General features: G+C 35.3%; 1 protein-coding gene and 1 pseudogene across 1 annotated transcript in view; one reads left to right on the top strand and one right to left on the bottom strand.

Annotated features, from left to right (window-relative positions):
• UMAD1 (UBAP1-MVB12-associated (UMA) domain containing 1) overlaps positions 1-20,184 on the top strand; it is a 261,998-nt gene that overhangs the window by 106,579 nt on the left and 135,235 nt on the right. The gene's annotated exons all lie outside the window — the stretch shown is intronic.
• Positions 334-804, bottom strand: LOC116809407 (large ribosomal subunit protein uL23-like; annotated as a pseudogene).

The raw sequence follows: 20,184 nt of genomic DNA, 5'->3' as shown, positions 1-20,184 counted from the left end.
TTAGTATGATAAGAGCAGAAAAAATCCTGCATTTCTTCATCCTTGTAAAACTTGACTATTAAGTAAAAGGCTTTAAGTCAACTTATTAAAAATAGAACACCTTTGTAAAATGAAAAAATAGTCATTTTTTACTACTAAATAAAAAATATTTTTTATTTTTAGTGTAATAAAATCAATCATTTTATAGTTATAGTGTTGAAAAAATATTTCTCACCAACTGCATCTGAAAAATTTTCATAAATACTATTTTTAAATGAATATTGATGTGAGACAATTCCATTGTACAGCACAGGGCTTGGTACATAATAGATATTTAGTAAATGCTTGTTGATACTATGAAAGTTTGGCAACATCCAAAGCATTGTAATCAGGAGGCAGTTGAATATATGCCTTCTTCTCTCCATCAGGCCGAATCAGGTGTTGACCTTGGCCACATCAGTGTCGCAGAGCTTCTTCACAGCCTGTTTGATCTGGTGCTTGTTGGCTTTAACATCCACAATGAACACAAGCGTGTTGTTGTCTTCTGTCTTCTTCATGGCAGACTCAGTGGTCAGCGGAAACTTGATAGTATAGTGGTTAAGCTTGTTTCTCCTGGGTGCGTTCTTCCGAGGATATCTGGGCTGCCTCCGGAGTCGCAGTGTCTTGGGCTGCTGGAAGGTGGGTGACGGGCAGATCTTTTTTTTTTTTTTTTTTTTTTTTGTGGCTATGGACACCTTTCAACACTGCCTTCTTGGCCTTCAAAGCCTTTGCTTTGGCTTCAGCTGTAGGAGGGGCAGGAGCTTCCTTCTTCGCTTTCGGCGCCATCTTGTGAAAAGGGTCAGGACCATTTCTAGAAGGATTAAAGGATTAATACTGTTTCGTAATGAGCCTAAAAGAACCGTAATTTTCAAGTGATTTTTCATGATTGTCAACTAAGAATAAAATAAATATGAATAATCAAACATTTGAAATTCTATATTTATTTCTCTAAAATCAGCTTGATTGATGAGAAAGTTACTATTGCTTGACATTTTAATTTTTACAGTTTCTGATATTGATGCTTTATTTTCTATAAAATGGCACTGTGGTAGAATATTTACTATTCTTTCTGTCATAATAGACTTGCTTTAAACTAACCTCATCAAAGTGCTATATGTTCAAAATATAATAATGTTAAGGTAATAATTTTCAGTGTATTGGAAAAGATTTGTATAGAAATATTTATTGTAAAGCACGTGTGTTTTTCACTCCATGCACTAGGTTGTTTTTGTTTGGTCTCTGTGTATATATGTATTTACATTCCTGTTGAAATCTGAAGAAGGTGGTATGTATTTAAATGTTACTTTTAGTTTATTCACATGAATGTGAATTTCTGTGTAAGTATCTATCTAAAATTGGTTTAGAAACAACACAATCAGTTTTGGTCTGGTGGTGCAGGTTGAAATTTATATACATTTACGTACTTACAAATAAGTTGCTTTAAAATTAAAGTAGATTAAATGTAGTGTGAATTGTTATGCAAAATCTTAGCACAGCATAATTAGCAAAGGATAGTAGAAATGCAATTTGTTAAAACCTGAATTGTAACAGTCAATTAATTTCCTCACAACATGAAATAGCAAAACAATTAACAAACATCATTTGTCAAAAACAGTGTTAAGGCAGGTTAAAGAACAACAGATACAAAATTTATAAATTATAACATTGAAAAAAGAATGTTCAGTGGTGTTTAAAGATGTTTTGATATCTTTTACAGATTTTTTTAACTGATTGATTTATTTCAATAAATTTTCCAAAGTCATGCTAATACTTTCCCCTTATGTGTGTTTGGGCTCATAACACGTTTTAGATGTGAGATTTTCCTACTCTGGACAAAGTGAGTCTGTTGGAGAAAGAATCTATTCATTATTAAAGCAGGGGAAAGTAAGCTAATATACATATATGTGTATATTATACATATACATGTATATTTTCCATTCTGCACTTTTAAAAAAATATTGTGTTAAAATATATATAACAAAATTTTCCATTTTAACCATTTACAAGTGTACAATTTAGTAGTGTTGACTGTATTTATGATGTTGTGAAACCATCACCCTTGTCTCTTTCTAAAGCTTTTCCATCACCCCAGAGAAACTATTTTTAAAATAAAATCTTTATTGAGATATAATTAATATAACATAACATTAACCTAAAGTTTACGATTCAATGGCTTTTAACATATCCACACAATTGTACAACCATTACCATAGTTAATTTTAGAACATTTTCATCACCCCAAAAGAAACCTCTGTATCCATTAGCAGTTACTCACTATTTCCCCCAAATCCTCCTTCCCCTAGCCCTAGTCACTCAGGAATCTACTTTCTATCTGTATAGATTTGCCTATTCTGGGCGTTTCATATAAATGAAATTTTAAAATAGGTAGGTTTTTGTGACTGGCTTCTTTTATGTTTTCAAGACCTCTCTGTGTTAGAGCAGATATCATTACTTCATTCATTTTTATTGTTGAATAATATCCCATTGTATGGCTATCCCACATTTTATTTATCTATTCACCGATTGATGGACATTTATGTTGTTTTTGCTTTTTGGATATAATGAATAATGCTGCTGTGAACATTTGTGTACAGGCTTTTTTGTAGACATGTATTTTCATTTCATTGAGTGTATACCTAGGAGTAGAATTGCTAGATTATATGGCAGTCCTATGTTTAACCATTCGAGGAATTGCCAGACAGTTTTTCAAAGGGATTTGCTCCATTTCATAGTCCCACCAGCTGTGTACAAGGGTTCTCATTTCTCCATGTCCTGATAACACTAATTGTTACTGTGTTTTTTTTTTTGTTTGTTTTGTTTTTTTTAATTATAGTCATCTTAGTGAGTGTGATGTGGTTTTGATTTACATTTACCTGATGGCTAATGATGTTTTCATGTGTTTATTGGCCATTTATATCTTTTCACTGGATAAATGTCTATTCAGATATTTTGTTTATTTTTAAGTCATATTATTTGTCTTTTTATTATTGAATTGTAAGAGTTCTTTATATAGTCTAGATACAGGCCTTTTACCAGATATACATGATTTGCAAATATTTTTTCCCGTTCTGTAGGTTGTCTTCTCATAATACAGTTGACCCTTACAACATGGGAGTTAGGGGCACTGACCCCTGTGCACAGTGGGAAATCTGTGTATAAGTTTTGACTCCCCCAAAACTTAAACTACTAATAGCTTACTGTTGACTAGAAGTCTTACTGATAACGTAAACAGTCTATTAACACATACTTTGTATGGTATGTGTTTTATAATCTATATTCTTACAATAAGGCCAATCTAGAGAAAAAAAGATGTTATTAAGAAAAACATAGAGAAGAGGAACTATACTTACTATTCATTAAGTGGAAGTGGATCATCATAAAGGTCTTCATTCTTGTCATCTTCACTGTGAGTAGGGTGAAGAGGAGGAGGAAGAGGGGAGGTTGGTCTTGCTGTCTCAGGAGTGGCAGAGGGGGAAGATAATACATGTATAGTGTACTCCTGCAATTCAAACCTGTGTTGTTCAAAGGTCAGCTGTACTTTCTTTTTGAGATTCTACTGTTGCTTCTCTCTGATTTCTAATTATATCATGACTTTATTTTGGGAAACTCTGAACTCCTTATGGGATGTGCCTATCAGTGATAAACTGAGAAAGGCCTCTGTGCTGGCCAAGTCCATTTCTTACCCCTTGGCTCTGTGCTGTAGAATTCAGGAAGCATTTATTTTGGTATCTACTAATGTACTAGACACTGTGATCAACTTTTGGGAATAAATATAAGATGGAACCCATTCTCAGTAAGCTTATAGTCGAGCGAACAGGTCAGGGAAAGTTGAGTTGTCAGGAAAATCACTGTCTTTATAAACCAGGGAGAGTTTATTTTATTAGATTTATGATATTAACTTGCAGATCATAGAAGGAGACTTGAACATCACTGAGTATATTTTACTTCGTGGTCTGTAAAAAGTAGTCTAGTACAATGACAAGTGGTCTGTTTCCCCACATTTTCTTTCCATTCCCCCTCATTGGAGCTCTTTGCTCAGTCTCTCTGGGCCCTGGAAGTTTACATTGGTTCCTTATTCTTGTCTTTTCCTGGGCTATTTCTTTTCTCTTTCCTTATCCAGGCCTGTCTGGGACCAAGACTTACCTTTTCATGGCTCACTGCACCCTCAAACTTCTGGGCTCAAGAGATCCTCCCACCTCAGCCCCCTGAGTAGCTAGAACTACAGGCACGTGGCACCACACTCAGCCAATTGGTGCCTTTCTGATGGTCTTTTTTTCCTCTCCAATTAGCGTAGTACTGTTAAACCTTGCGTCTTAATTAATATTCTCGTATTTAAATGCTTAGTTGCTCTCATAGTTTGCATGCACCATAGAGTTTGTACTGTACTTCTTTGGCTCACTGTGTGTGGAGCTGAGTAGAAGAAACATGGTAAAACACAGTGTACTGTTCTAACTTTGCAAAATCAGTTGGGAAAATGATAGAGGGAAGCACTTTGGGCAAATGGGCAAAATAGAGCAATGGGTTAGCAAATGCAGGAAATGATATAGTTAATTAAACAACCTGATATGTTCAGTTGAAGGCAAAGAAAATATACAATTTTATAATTGCATTTTAGACTCTTTAAAAATGCTCCTTCCTCTTATCCCCAGCCTTTTCATTAGATAAGCAGTTTTAGTGTGCTAACTTGGAACTCATACACGTTTAAAGTCTTTCATTTCACACATGTTGCTTAAATATGTGCATGTAGTTTTTGCCTTAGCTACTGGCCTAATAAAAGCCTCTTGTGAATGCTTATCACCTTGTAAAGTAGTTACCAGAGCTACAGTAAAATTTGCCTGCAAGTGAAAAGGCTTTGACTTCCCTAGAGGAAGAATAAAAAACATATGAGACAAATAGCAGCAACTGAAATTATCTGGTGCAGAACGTGGCAGAATGCCAGCCAAATGCCCTGTCCCTCAAATGTTTCACACCTTTATCTTAATTCGCTAAAAAGGCCACCTTATTTAAAGAATTTCAAACACAACTTGAGAATGCCTTATTATTGGCTTTGGCACAGTTTACACATACAATCCTCTTTCTTATTGCTATCTTCAGGTATTAAGGCCCTATAGATATAAAAGATTTTTTTTAAATGTTTGTATTTCTTTTAAGTGGAGTGCATGTTTGTGTGTGTGTGTGTGTGTGTGTGTGTGTGTGAACTGTTATTGGAAGTTATTGCCATGTTTATTTTAGGCACTTCATACATCTAATTAGAAATGATGTTTATTGTTAAGTAGGCAAAGTTGCCTTCAAGTGCATGGTGAGAAATAGTAATGAGATACTTTAGCCATTAGGCCATGAAGACTTTTCCCTAAATAATAGGAAGGAATAAATCCTAGTATTGTTTTGGAGTTGCTACAGGAGAATAGAAATTGTTTAAATGAGAGAGTTTCAAAAGGCCCCACTACAGTTAAGTATATTTAATTTAATTAGGTAATCAGTATTATTCTTGTAACTGTTAATGGCACCTCATTTGTTTAACACTTGCTATATCATAGAGCATTTCATACGTGCTACTTTATTAGATCCTTTCAGAAATCCCTAGAACAAGGCAGGGCAAATGTTTTCATCTTGGTTCATGGATGAGGAAAACCAAGACTCAAAGATTTGCAGTGACTTGGTCAAGGTCACAGAGTAGTAGAGGATGGCTCTCTTTACATTACAGTGACAGTCAGAAAGCGTCAAATCTTAGGTTATCGTGATACTTAGTAATTATGAAGTATATTTTTTCCAAGAAATAATAAGCCTTTTAGGCAATTGAAACTGCCAAGGAGGCTGCCAGAGGAGTAACTCAAAACAGAACAGACATGGAGGTTTTTGGTCCTTTCATCTCTAGCATTGAGCCCCTTAGGTCAGGGTTTCAGGAAATGGGAAATCTTCATTGTTACTTGCTAGGTTTCCTTGTTTCTCCATTTAACGGAAAACTTAGTCTTCATTATTTTCAGTTTAACAAATAATTTTCCTTAAAGGAAAAGAGTTTTGCCTGTGTTTTGGGGAAAATGTACAGAAATTAAATCTAAATCCTTGAATTATTAGATGATGTGCCATTTCTGAACCAAAAAAGTAGGAAAACAACGCATAATCATCTAATAAAGTATATGTTTTATGATTATATATTATATGTTTGTTTTGTTTTTTGAGACAGTCTTGCTCTGTGTTCAGACTGGTGTACAGTGGCACGATCTCGGCTCACTGTACCTCTGCCTCCCAGGTTCAAGCGATTCTCCTGCCTCAGCCTCCTGAGTAGCTGGGACTACAGGGGCTTGCCACCATACCCAGCTAATTTTTTTTTGTATTTTTAGTAGAGACAGGGTTTCACCATGTTGGCCAGGATGGTCTTGATCTCTTGACCTCATGATCCGCCCGCCTTGGCCTCCCAAAGTGCTGGGATTACAGGTGTGAGCCACCGTGCCCAGCCTATATGTTTTATTTTATAAAGTTATATGTTTTATTATTTACTTTTTATTATGTAATTGTTTATGTCATAAAATTATAATATAATAATTCCTTAAACCAAATTATATTCCATAAATTATAACATATAAATTCAATATGCATTTATAAAATAAAGATTTCTAGAAATATGCAGACTAACAGTGATATTTTGAAATCTGCTTCTGCCACAGAACTAACCATTCCCAGATTGGAATATAAATTAATCAACATCTTATTGTTAGAGCTGCTGTAATTTTTTGAGGGGAGCAAGTGAGGAAGGACTTATTTTTGGCTTAGATTTACATTTACAGCAAGGTTATCAACATTTTCCTGTGGTGGTACATTAATATTAATAATATAATCATAATGCTGATGTACACATTTACCAAATTCCCATCTATTACCTTCATTTCTGTTAAAATACGATTTATCATGTTGTTCTTTGGGGGTGAGTAGTACATTTATAGACATATGTGTATATATATTTGTATATATAAAAATTTTAAAAATTCTTTTATTTTTAGGAGCAAAAATTTGGGGAAAATAATGTAATATTTATCAGAAGGATGCTTTAGGATTTAGCTCTATCAGCCAGGCAGGGTCATCAGTAAATCTAAGAACTGCCAAACTTCTCACACTCCTAATTCCCTCTTTTATCCCTCTTTTTCTTGCTGTGCTAGAGATATCCTATTACGCATGATTTTCTTTTACTGTGGGCTCTTCTTCGCCCAGATCAGTGCGATTGCATTGCATTGATTTCTGTATTTGCTTAAAAAAATTTCCCTTGATAATGTTTTCAAATTTTTTAGCATGAGCCTTTCCATACTTGGTATTGGTGTTTTATAATAGATTTGAGGACAGGTTTGTGGGGGATTCCATAACAAATTCAATTTATCAGTTACTTATTTTTAATGTTAAAATAACTGCAACAATTCCACAATAAATAGAGTGAAATTTGATGTGCTAAATTAATTTAAATGGTTTTGACACATTTTCCTTGAAGGACTCTTTTCTAGGTTTTTATAATCTCACCTAAGTGAGAGTACAGTGGGGTTTAATTACTTTCCAGCAGTGCACACTTTAATAGCCAATATTCCACGTGAAAGCTATGTGTCTTCTGTGGGTTTGAACTGTTTCTGCCTAATCCAAGGAAAAATATTTGAGGAACATTAGTTAATGCATTTTCCAGGAATGGGAGTGGGTAAGCGTTTTTTTCATGGCTTATAGAATATTTTAGCTTCCAGTACTTAATTTTATAGTGTTCTCAGTACTGGTTGCAAAGGCTTCCTTCAGAAAAGTGAGAAATTATGTGAATTCCCCTCTTGGCATGCTTAGGAGGGCAAGTCATAAATCTTTACTCTCATATTTTTCTAAAATAAAACTGGGCATTGATATTTGCTGTGATCTAATATGTAGACATGATGAAAAGATTTATAAAATAGCATATATTGAGATTTTTGTATGTTCTCGTAAAAGGTGGTATAAATTGAAACATTTATTACACAGAAAACATCCAAGATAAGATTATTATTTTCCAGGATAGTTTATCTAAGTTCTGTAAAACTTTTAATAATGTAACTACTAATGAAAGGACGTTATGTGTCACATTTGCATTCATAAATATCCATGAAGGATCTCTTTCACCAATGTTATTCAGTCTCAGTCCAAGACAAGGTCAGACATTGATTATGTTTGACATCTTAACAAAAGTGAATAGGGAAGATAAATATTCTTAATTATACTGCTAGAATGGTGAGAGGCAGTTGTCTATAATGTAAGGTATAATATATAAAGAGGAATATTAGCAAAATAGAATTATGGTCAATTGCAATTATAATAACTTCTATTTATTAAGTATCTTGTACTACATACTAGCTCTTTATATATGTCTTATATAATGTAATTTTAACTAATATCTTAAGAAGTTTAGGTAGTATTTGTACCCATTTGCCCAAATCTGGAAACGGAGTTTCCAAAAAATTAAATAACTTCCTTAAAGCTGCCCAGCTAGAGTCCATTTCACATACATCAGGCTCTGCTAAGCTGCTTGTCAGTCTTTGACTTCCTCATGGTCAGAGATAGATATGGTATTGATAACGTACAAATTGTTTATTTGGCCCAGAAATGTGTTTGTGCTTTTAAATTTGAACTAATTATCTTTGGCAGTTTGAAATGTACAGTACTTGATGGAAAATAGTAAAACTCCACTCAAATTAGAATAACTACCTGATTTCTTGATTATAGCTTCTTTAATGACTGCCCATTTTATATTATACACGGTTACATATTTTTCTTATATTTAACAAACACGTATACAACACTACTGTGTGTAAGGCACTGTTCTAAGTAGTTACAAACATGAATTCATGTAATCCTCACTAGCATACTTATGAGGTAGGCATTATTTTATCCCCATTTTACAAATAAGATAAATGAGGCACAGAGAGGTTAAGTAACTCGCTCAAAATCACACACCTGGAACATGGCGGAGCTGAGATATAAACCCAGTCAGTTTGGCTGCAGAGTGCTCTTAACTGTATTTTTGAGATGTTTCAGAATTTGGTGAAAGCAATAATTGTTCTAATCCTATTGCTGGATTTAAAAGTAAGAAAGGGTAAATAGAGATAGCAAACAGTGTCAATAAAGTATTTAATAAGAAGTAATGACCCCATAATACCTTGAACTTCCCTATATTAAAAATACAAGATGAATTGTAAAGAGAAACTGAAAACCAGCTTTAACTGTTAAAAGCCAGTCGAGACTTCTACTTTATTTATCCATTTGATATTATGCAGGCTTCTCTTTGTGTATATAGCTGAGCAATGTGAATATAATGCTGTCATTATTGTTTTCTGTGTTATACCACCAGTTACATTACTTCAGCTTATGAAGTACAGTATTGAGCTCTGTCGATGACTATATCTCTCCCCAATTATACGTATCATGATTTTGGCCCATATTTTATAAATGAGAGATAATTTTAATGAATGTGTGGGGCAAATAAAACTTTTAGAGTTGGTATGTTAAACTAGGGATAAAGTTTCAAGAATTGTAAAGAGAGAGAGACTAGATGTACCAATGGAAACAATAGATTGGTGAAACTGAAGAAATTTCTGATAAGTTAGAGATTTTTGGTTAACTAAGATTTCAACCTGTGTGAATCTCAATTTTGGCAAAAATGAGGAATGTAAGCAATTCTAGCTTTACAACGTGGAAAAGTCAGGGAAAGTAAATTAGACTTTGCACTAACACTTCCTATAAGCATATGTCACCCTGAAATTGAATGTTATATATGAGGGTGGAGGGACAGGTGGGGACAAACACCCAGCTCCTCCTGGGCTTGAGCCAAGGACCTTTGGCTTTAGTTGGATCTTCTAACTGCTCTGTTTACCTGTAATCAGAGGCAAATTTACCAGGAGTGAATTTACTGGGATTTAGGTTTCAGGACCTCTGACTTGCACAGACCTCCTCCAAGGCTCTGTGAGGACCTCTAGCAATGTGTTCACATGAGCATATGGTTTTGCAAAATTTGAAGAATTTAAAGGTATTTAAGCATAATTAATTAACACTGCTATCTCTTTTCTACTCTGACCGTCCTTCTATCACATTTCCTCACATGGGATTGCTTTTGAATGATCACAGGCATTTATCAGATCTGGCTAAAGGGAAATTGAGTTGAGAATATACAACTTTAAACTATAGTTTGAAAGATAGTTTGAAACATTTCAATAACACAAGTGAGAAATTATAGACTCCTAATTTAGGCACATAGGGTTATTTTCTCATTTTTGCACTTACTTATTAAAGAACTGAGATAATTTAGATAATGGAACATAAAACTAAAGCAACAAAGATGAATGATGAAATAAGTAGAAATTATTTGATATCAAAAAGCATGTTGTAAAAAAATAGATTATAACAAAAGCAGTAATTCGTTGAAAAGAAAAGTTTCTAAGAGAGATAATAAACAGGCTTGATAGACTACTTGAAAACTTAGTTAATAAAAAAGAGTGAATCATATGAATACACTAGGGAAACACTTAAGTTTCTCTTGATTTAACCACAAAATACATATCGAGAAAGACAACATAAAATGTCATAATATGTAACTATAATGAGCTTTATAATTAAGGAGTATCTTCAATTCAAAGAGTATATAGATTAGTTGCCACATATGAAACTTTGAAATACCCTGAAATTTTGCAACTCATAAATGAAAAAAATTTTATGAAAGTTTTCCCAAATTTTACAATGATCCTAAAAACCCCAACATGAGTTGTGAAGTGAAAAGAAGCTTTCCTCAACACATATTTCTAAAAATTCTTTTTACAGCGTAATTAGAAGAGATACCAAATTATTTTTTAATTTTATATGTAGAAAATTGTATTATAAAATTGTCATTTGTCAAAATATGCATAATCAAAAATTTTAGAAAAAAACATTATAGAGGTTTGTTGGATAAATAAAAATAGGATGGTATTTTTCTGAATTTCATGATGTTTATTTTCAGCTATTTAAAATTTGTAATTTTTCTGTTCTAAATATACTTCCACTTTCTCTTCTAATTTTTTATTCATAATTTTGTATTCTTTTTCTTTAAAAGGTCTAGAAAAGTTGCATAAGGTTGAGATACCCTACAACCTGGATCCACCCTGGTCTGTAGTTAATGGTTTTAAACATGAAAAAATATATTTATTATGTAGCATACATATTCCAGAAGGCATAAAGTGAGAAGTAAAAGACCCCTACTCCACCCTCATTTGTAATCCCAAGAAGAAAATACTTAACCTTCTTTATATATTTTTTAAAATTGTTGTAACATCATCTTTTTATTTATTTTAATTTTTGTGGGTACATAGTAGGTGTATATATTTATGGAGTACATGAGATGTTTTGATACAGGCATACATTGTGTAATAATCACATCACGGAAAATGGGGTATCCATCCTCTCAAGCATTTATCCTTTGTGTTACGAACAATTCAGTTCTACTCTAGTTATTTTAAAATTTACAATTAAATTATTGTTCACTATAGTCACTCTGTTGTGTTGTCAAATACTTGGTCATGTTCGTTCTATTATTTTTGGTACCCATTAACCATCCCCATCAATCCCCCCAACTCCCCACTACTCTTCCTTGCCTCTGGTAACCATTCTTCTACTCTCTATTTCCATAAGTTCAATTGTTTTGATTTTGAGATCCCACGAATAAGTGAGAGCGTGCGATGTTTGTCTTTTTATGCCTGGCTTATTTCACTTAACATAATGACTTCCAGCTCTATCCATGTTGTCACAAATAACTGGATGTCATTCTTTCTTATGGCTGAATCGTACTCCACTGTGTATAAATACCACGTTTTCACTATCCGTTCATCTGTTGATGGGTGCTTAGGTTGTTTCCATATCTTGGCTCTTGTGAACAGTGCTGTAACAAACATGGCAGTGCAGATATCTCTTCAATATACTGATTTTCCTTCCTTTGGGTATATACCCAGCAGTCAGATTGCTGGATCATATGGTAGCTCTGTTTTTAGTTTTTTGAGATACCTGCAAAAGGTTCTCCATAGAGGTTGTACTAATTCACATTCCCACCAACAGTGTACGGGCCCAGTGCAGTGGCTCATTCCTGTAATCCCAGCATTTTGGGAGGCCCAGATGGGTGGATCACCTGAGGTCAGGCGTTCGAGACCAGCTTGACCAACATGGTGAAACCCTGTCTCTACTAAAAATACAAAAAATTAGCCGGGTGTGGTGGTGGGCGCCTGTAATCACAGCTACTCAGGAGGCTGGGGCAGGAGAATCACTTGAACCTGGGAGGCAGAGGTTGCAGTGAGCCAAGATCACGTCATTGCACTCCAGCCTGGGCGACAAGAGCGAGACTCCATCTCAAAAAAGAAAGAAAAAAACAAAACAAAACAAAAAGTGTACAGGGGTTCCCTTTTCTCCACATCCTCTCTAGCATTTGTAATTGCCTGTCTTGTGAATATAAGCCATTTTAACTCAGGTAACATGATATCTTATTGTAATTTTTGTTTGCGTTTCTCTGATGATCAGTGATGTTGAGCACCTTTTAATGTGCCTGTTTGACATTTGCATGTCTTCTTTTGAGAAATAGCTAATCAAATTGTTTGCCCATTTTTTAATCAGATTATTAGTTTTATTTCCTACACAGTTGTTTGAACTCCTTATATATTCTGGTTATTAATCCCTCGTCAAATGGGTAGCTTTCCTTATGTATGTTTTACAGTTGTTTAGATCTGCTTTGTTCAGTAGGGTGGTGTGCACTAACCAGCCACATGTAGCTGTGGAGAACTTGAAATGTAACACATGTACTGATTTTTAAATTTTCATTTCATTAAGGTTTAATTTTAATTCAGTTTATATTTAAAATGAATAATTCCATTATTGGAAAACTTCTAAGTATATTTAAAACAACTTGGGTATGTGGATTTATTTTTTTCAGCTGTAAATTTTCTAAAATCCAAAGGACATCACTGCAGTATGTGTACATGTGGTGTGTCTGTGTATATACATATTTTTTTCCACAAACAAGATCATACTCTGCATCTTAGCTTTTCAACTTAACCATATGATTGCACATCTTTTCACAGCAACTTACAGATTTATTTCATTTAGTTATTAGCAGTATAATATTCTCTTCTGTTTTTATAGTCTTTTTTCATACAGCTGCTGGGGTGTTTCTTTTTAATTTAAGTGTAGGTGAGATCATGTCACTCCTTTGTTCACAACCCTCCGGTGGCTTCAAATCTATCTCAAAATCAAATTCCAAGTCTTCACTCCACATTGAATGCCTGCCTTGATCTGTTTTCTCACTGCTATTTTGCTCAGTTCAGGCTATGTTGGACAGCTATTAATCTGTAATATCAGGGTTAGACACAAATATTTTATTCTTTAAAAAATCCATCAGAAATGTTATTTAGTAAAGCAGAGACTTTCCATGTACAAAATTTAAGGTCTTGTTTAGTGTCTCATTTATTTGACCCCCAGTTCCTTTTAAAGACACCCCATTTTTCCTTCCCAATAGCACTCACTGAAGTAATATAAACCTTGTTAACTGTAGAAAAAATGATGCAGACTTTCTCTAATCAAGAGCTCATTTACAAGAGGAAATGGTGTTATGGCAGATAGCTGAAGTATACTATGTCTTAAGAATTTGTTGCCTCTTTCTTGCTAGATTGAATTTCAGAATTCAGAGTCTAAATTTTCTCTTTCACATCTGGTGGCACTTTTTAAAAACTTAGTGTGCAAAAGGAGAAAAATCTCTCTGCTTCCTCTTTATGCCACTCACTACAGTCCAGCCTATGCCAGGCTTAAAGAAAAGGCTTTTGTATTGGCAAAGACACTCCAAAATGGTTTCCAAGTACATTAAAAGTCAAGGAGAGTTTTGCGGAAAAATTTAAGATTTAAAAAAAAATCCGAGTGGTTACAAGTTAAGAAACCATTTTTAAAATTAAGCAATGACTACTAAAAACATGCTGGCTAAGTGTGTATGTAATGTTAGCATCCCAGTGCCACTAGTGCAAGGCAGACTCCCATGAGCTATTTAAACATAAAAGTTAAGAAGGTAGAATTTTAGAAGTTTTAATGATTATTTGAAATCTTAAGGGATTATTATATAAGATATGGTGATGGTTATAAATATATGGATTGACACACACTTATCACTAAATAAATGTTTTAGATGAACAAATGAATAAACAAGTGAACTACATTGCTTGGAATAAGTAGTGTTTGTTAGAGCTTTGAGCCCTGGGAGTGGGGGACTCAAGAAATAGGGAGACTTAATCAGAAAGAAAGGACTATGAAGTGATATCAGACTAAATGCTAAAACTAGGCATAGTGTGAAGTCGGACCCCAAAGGGTAAAGATAGTTGTTGGAAAATGAAGATAGCCTTTTCTGTGTAAGATCAGGCAAGTAACCACCCCAGTTTGGAGTTATCGTGAAATCAGACTTGAGGACATGGGGATTTACACCGGGTGAATTGACCAAAAAAGAGCTTGTTAATGTGCCCAGAGAGTTGAGAATTAAAGTGTGAGTGGGTCTGAACTGAGTATTGTTTGCGATTATTTATGAAGAAAGTGACAGAAAATCTAGCTTATCCTGGCTTAAATGAAAAAGGGCATCTGTTGACACATATAACCAAACAGTCCACGAGTTGGACTGACTTTGGGCATATCTTGATTTAAGGTTCCAAAGATGGCCCAGGATCTTATTCTTTGTGTGCAAGCCTCATCTTCAGACCAGCTGCCCCTTTCTGGTGGCAAGATGGCTACAGCAGCTCCAAGCCCCTTACTCTGTTCTTTGATGAATGCGCTGGTCACTATTGTCTCCCACATCATGGGTTGCTTTTTACTAGATGTCTCTTGTTAAAAAATTTTTTAATTTTAATGTTAAGTTTCTCAATCTGTTTCCCTTTTGGTTAGCACTTTCTGCTGTGCAAGTAATCTTCGCCTCCCCCATGATCAAGAAAATATTCTCTTATGTAATCTGCTAGACACTTACACTGTTTTACCAATCATATGTAGAGTTACAGTCTGCTCAGAATTCCTTAAAGTCTGGGTGATTCTACTGGGCAGCCAGGGTTGAAGACCTCAGGCTTTGATGTTGCCGAGTTTTCCTGGGAGTCTTTGGCACTGCTACAGTATGTGGTACCTGCTTGCCTGAAAGGGAAGTACCACTTTGATAGAATAGCTACACATTGATCTGTTTTGTGGTAAACTAATATGCTCCTTCTTTGTTTTAAATGAATGGGATTTTGCCTTTCTTTGAGACATGAGTTACTACTTTTATTAACAGATGAATGATGTAAATGTGTTAGTTGTTAGTAAAAGGAGAAAAATCCAGAGACAGTATCCATTCATAAGCAACTATCAATTATATTATGTATTCAAGGTGTCATCTTGGATTCTGAGATGTTGAGACTCTTCAACTTCAAGACTTCCTGATCCTTTATTTTCACATTTTTTCACACTATGAGGTATCCAAGATGTGAGAAAATAAAATTATTCCAGATGGCGTTCCTTTTCTCATTTTTTAGAATGTTTCCATCTAATCCTGTCTCTCAAAAGAAACATTCCCCTTGGAATTGCTTTTGTTATTATTTGTATTCTTTTTTAAACCTTGACAACCATGTGAACCGTAGTACAGGTGTTGTTTTTAAGAGAGTGATCTATAAAATAAAGTTCTTTGTGCTGTGTTGCAGAAGGAGAAATACTTATACTACCAAAGTAAAGCTACTTTAATCTCATTAAACATGCTTTGGAGCCAGATGTAAATGAGGTAACTTTTTTGAAGAGTTAATTTACAGATATTTGGTCATTCTCGTTTTAGATAGACAGAAAAGCATGTTGATTATTATCTGGATCTGGCTAGCCTCCTGGTTCCACCACTTGCTAGCTGTGGGGCCTTGACAATTTCTTTAGCTTCTCTGAAATGAGCATGGTAGCAATTCCCACGTTTAGGGATGTTGTGTGGATTAAGTAGAGAATGCAGAAAAAGCTCAAAGCTTTCAATGCCTGGTACGTAATATATGCCCACTAAGTCTTAGTTATGCTGTTGGTTCCACTCCCGCCACCATTCCAGAGGCTGCAGCAGGGTTCTGTGTTGTGTTGTGTTTGATCCTATCTTCTTATGGTTTGTCTAGAGTGGAAGTTTTGGGGTAGGGTTCACTCATAAAACAGAAATGCGAAAGTTGAGGGAGGAATCTGAGATGTGGTTTATTTAAGATTTTTAAAATGTGCCTGCTTGTTTGGGTTTTTTTAAAATTATTTAATTATTTAAATTTAATTATTATTTTTAATTAGAGACAGGGTTCTCCCTATGTTGACCAGGCTGGTCTTGAACTCCTGGGCTCAAGCAGTCTTTCTACCTCAGCCTCCCAGTGTGCTATGTTTATGGGCATGAGCCACCGTGTTTGGCCTTGGCTGGATTTTTGGTTTGTTTTTCTTACCTTATTTTGAGAACTAGAGGCATCTTTGCTTTTCCTTTTTCTCACATAGCCTATCCCAGTGGTCTTGAATCATTCCCTCTGTAGACTGCCTAATCTTTATTTCCCTCTGTTTATGCTGAATTTTTATAGTGAAGATCTTAAGAAAGTGTAAAAGCTGTTTTTACCCATCTTTTTATCTTTAAATTTTATTATATAATAAGCTTTATAAAAGTTATAAAGTATAGTACAACCAACATCCACATACCTACCATCCAACTTTAGAAAGAAAACATAGTGGGTGGATACTGTGGAAGCTGCCTCTGTACACCTTCAGCCCCCATTGAAGAAGCCATTCATTCCCATGCCATTTTCTTATACTTTTACCATATATGGTATGTAATTCCAACCTATTTATAGTACCGTTTTACTTACTTAAACATTTTATATAAGTCTTGTCATTTTCTTTGTATTCTGCAATTTGCCTTCTTATTCAATGTTGCATTTTTCATATTTATGCGTGTTGATATTTGTAGCTCTAGTTCATTAATTTTGACTACTGTGTAATGTTTCTTTGTATGAAGATACTACAATTTATCCTTTCTCCGAGTAGTGGGCATTTATGGACACGTTTTCTCTCCCCACCCTGTTTGAGACAATACTGCCACAGAAGTTTTGTACATATCTTGCTTCACAGATCTTTGTAGCTTTGGTTTTGTTGTGTTTGTTTTTATACAGAAAATGAATTCTTTGGGGACTAGTCGCATTCTGTGGGCCTCAGATTTTTCATCATAAGATTGAACTAGATCTTTTCTAGCTCAAAATTGCACTTCTTACATGGTTATTTAAACTGGATAGCTTGAATTACTGGCTTTTGTTGTTTGTATTACCTCACAGGCCCATTAGTATATCTCTTCAGTAGATTATGCCAGATATGGATTTTACTCTGACATGGGAAAGTTCCATTTTGAACATTTTTGAGGACAAAAGTGTATGTAGTATTAGAAACTATCATTAAGCAGGACACAAGACACTAAACCTTCCTTCTCTCCAAGTTTGTTTATCTTTCCTGGAATCTATAAGAATTACAACTGCTATTAATTTAGAATAAACATATAAATAACATATTTTAAATTATGTTGTCTACATGTGCTGGGTCACCTTCATCCGGCATCAGCCTGGACATGGGACTCAAGCCCTCTACTTGATTCCAGAAGAGTCCGGTTACATCGAGCATTTTGCGCCCTCTTTAAACTTGACTGAGAATTTACAAGGCCACAGGCTTACAGCATTCTATTTTTCTTTTTGCCTTTCTCTCTTTTTTGCTTCGTACATAAATGAAAATCTAATGTAAAACTATAAATAGGAAAAGTACTATCATGAAGAAAAAGTACTAGGGAACCTGAAACAAGAGATTAAAACTGACTGAAAGAATCTAGAAAGGAGTCTTGGAGGAAGGCAAATTTAAGCTGGTCCTTTAGGGATGAAGACATTAAAGGTGTATGACAATTAGACATGCTTGTAGGGAAGAAGGAGGAATGGAGATGCTTTCCAGGCAGAGGAAAGATATACGAGGGGAAAAAGTATAAGACGGTGACATATTCAGGGAACAGTAAGAGAAGTGGCTCAGACCTTTCTGGGAGAAAGTCTGCCATATTATCCCCCTTCTACCCTAACTTAGGCAGTGTTAAAACATGGCTGCATATTCTTTGACACTCTCCCTTTGAAAAGTTGTGTCAACGCCCCCTCCTCTTGAATCTGGACAAGCTGATGACTGCCTCAGTCAATAGAATATGGCCAAAGAGACCCTGGCTTACAAGGGTCAGTTGCAAAAGGCCATGTGACTTCTGCTTTGTTTGCTGGAACACTTGCTCTTGGAGCCCGGAGCCACCATTTTAGTAGTCCAACCAGCTTGAGGCCATCATGCTGTAGAGGCATGTGTATAGATGATCTGGTTGACATTCCCAGCTGAACCCAACTTTCTAGCCATTCTACCAAATGTGAGTGACGTTGTCCTTCAACTGTTTTCTGACTACCAGTACCCTAGAGCAACCTCTAACATCACTACACAGAACAGAAGAAATGCTCAAGCTCTGCCCTAATTTTTGACTCACAGAGTTGTGAGATATAATAAAAATAACCATCCTGGCTAACACGGTGAAACCCTGTCTCTACTAAAAATACAAAAAAATACAAAAAAAAATTAATAATCATTGTCTTGAGTTGTAAGTAGTTTGTTATACACCAATAGATAACTGGAATACCAACCAAAGCCAAAGTGAGGGGATTTTTCTTCAGATGCTTGCTGAAGACAATATTAAGTCATCCAAAAACCTCTCCTCGGAATATACTACTACATGTAATTTAGCACTTATGGCAGGAAGACTGAGTTTGGAGAGCATTCGAGGCAGAGGAAATGACATAAACAAAGATAGCAAGGCAGGGAAGGACAGGACATATGTAAGGTAGAGAGTAATTAGGTTCAGCTAGGAGTAGGGCACCTCTTGGGAACAGTGAAAGAATAGACTAAAAGAGAAGGTAAAGGACATGCTATGAAGGGCCTTGAATGTGAGATTGAAAAAAATAACAGTACCACTGAAGATTTTTTGAAAAGTTATACTAGCAAAACACTACCTTTGGGAATTTTTTCAAATGCTTCTGGGATGGACTGAAGTATGGAGAAATTAGGGGATCAATTTGGAAGCTATTGCAAGATACTATGTGATTCAGATTTGTGGTAGCTGCAGCCAGAATGAAGGCTAGAGAATAGATGGGAAATACTGTGGGCAGGGCCACCACTGACCTACATAGCACATTTTGTGAATTAAAAACAGGTCCCCCTAGCTGGGCACGGTGGCTTACGCCTGTAATCCTAGTACTTTGGGAGGCCAGGTGGGCATATTGCTTGAACCCAGGAATTCAAGTTCAGCTCAGACAACACGGTAAAACCCTGTCTCTACAAAGTATACAAAAAATCAGACAATATGGTGGTATGTGCCTGTGGTCCCAGCTACTCGGGAGGCTGATTTGGGAGACTCACCAGAGCCCAGGAGGTCAAGGATACAGTGATCGTGTCACTGTACTCCATCCTGGGTGATAAAAGTGAGACCTAACTCAAAAAAAAAAAAAAAAAAGTACCACTTCTTTAAGACATTTTACTTCCATCTGTTAGAAAATTGTTGTAATACGTTTATTAGAATAAGACACTTGACTGCCATCTGCTGGAAAATTATTAAGGATATGTCTTTGGTTTCAATGCTCCTCCCCTTTTCACATCCTTGTGCAGTACACAGCCTGCGTTACCATGCCTGGGACCCTAATTTTGTGGGTGCAAGTAATAGGATTTGGTAACGGATCACATTTGTTATTAAAAGGAAAAGGAAGAAATCTCAAGTTTGGATGGTAGGAAGGTTAGTAGTGACATTAATAGAACTAGAACTTATTATTGGGGAATAGATTTATAAGGCAGAATCATTCTTTGCATGGAAAGACACTCATTTTATTATTTATTGATCCCAATTGTTTGCATTTACTCAGTAAGAATTTTGATACCTTTTCTTCTAGAATCTCAGCTTTCCCCCTTTGTGACATCTGAGAATGTTGACCAGCTCCTCTTTTGCATTTCATACACCTCTCTCTTCTGTATCTTTTCCTTCTATTCTGAATGTTGCTTCTTATCCATCTCCTTTGCAGGCCCTTTTCCCTCAGGTTTCCATTCTTGTGCTTTTTTATACAGTGGGCACTC

Source organism: Hylobates moloch, unplaced genomic scaffold (assembly GCF_009828535.3).
Source record: "Hylobates moloch isolate HMO894 unplaced genomic scaffold, HMol_V3 SCAFFOLD_1, whole genome shotgun sequence".
NCBI classification, from domain to species: domain Eukaryota; kingdom Metazoa; phylum Chordata; class Mammalia; order Primates; family Hylobatidae; genus Hylobates; species Hylobates moloch.
This window is presented reverse-complemented; position numbering and strand designations above follow the sequence as displayed.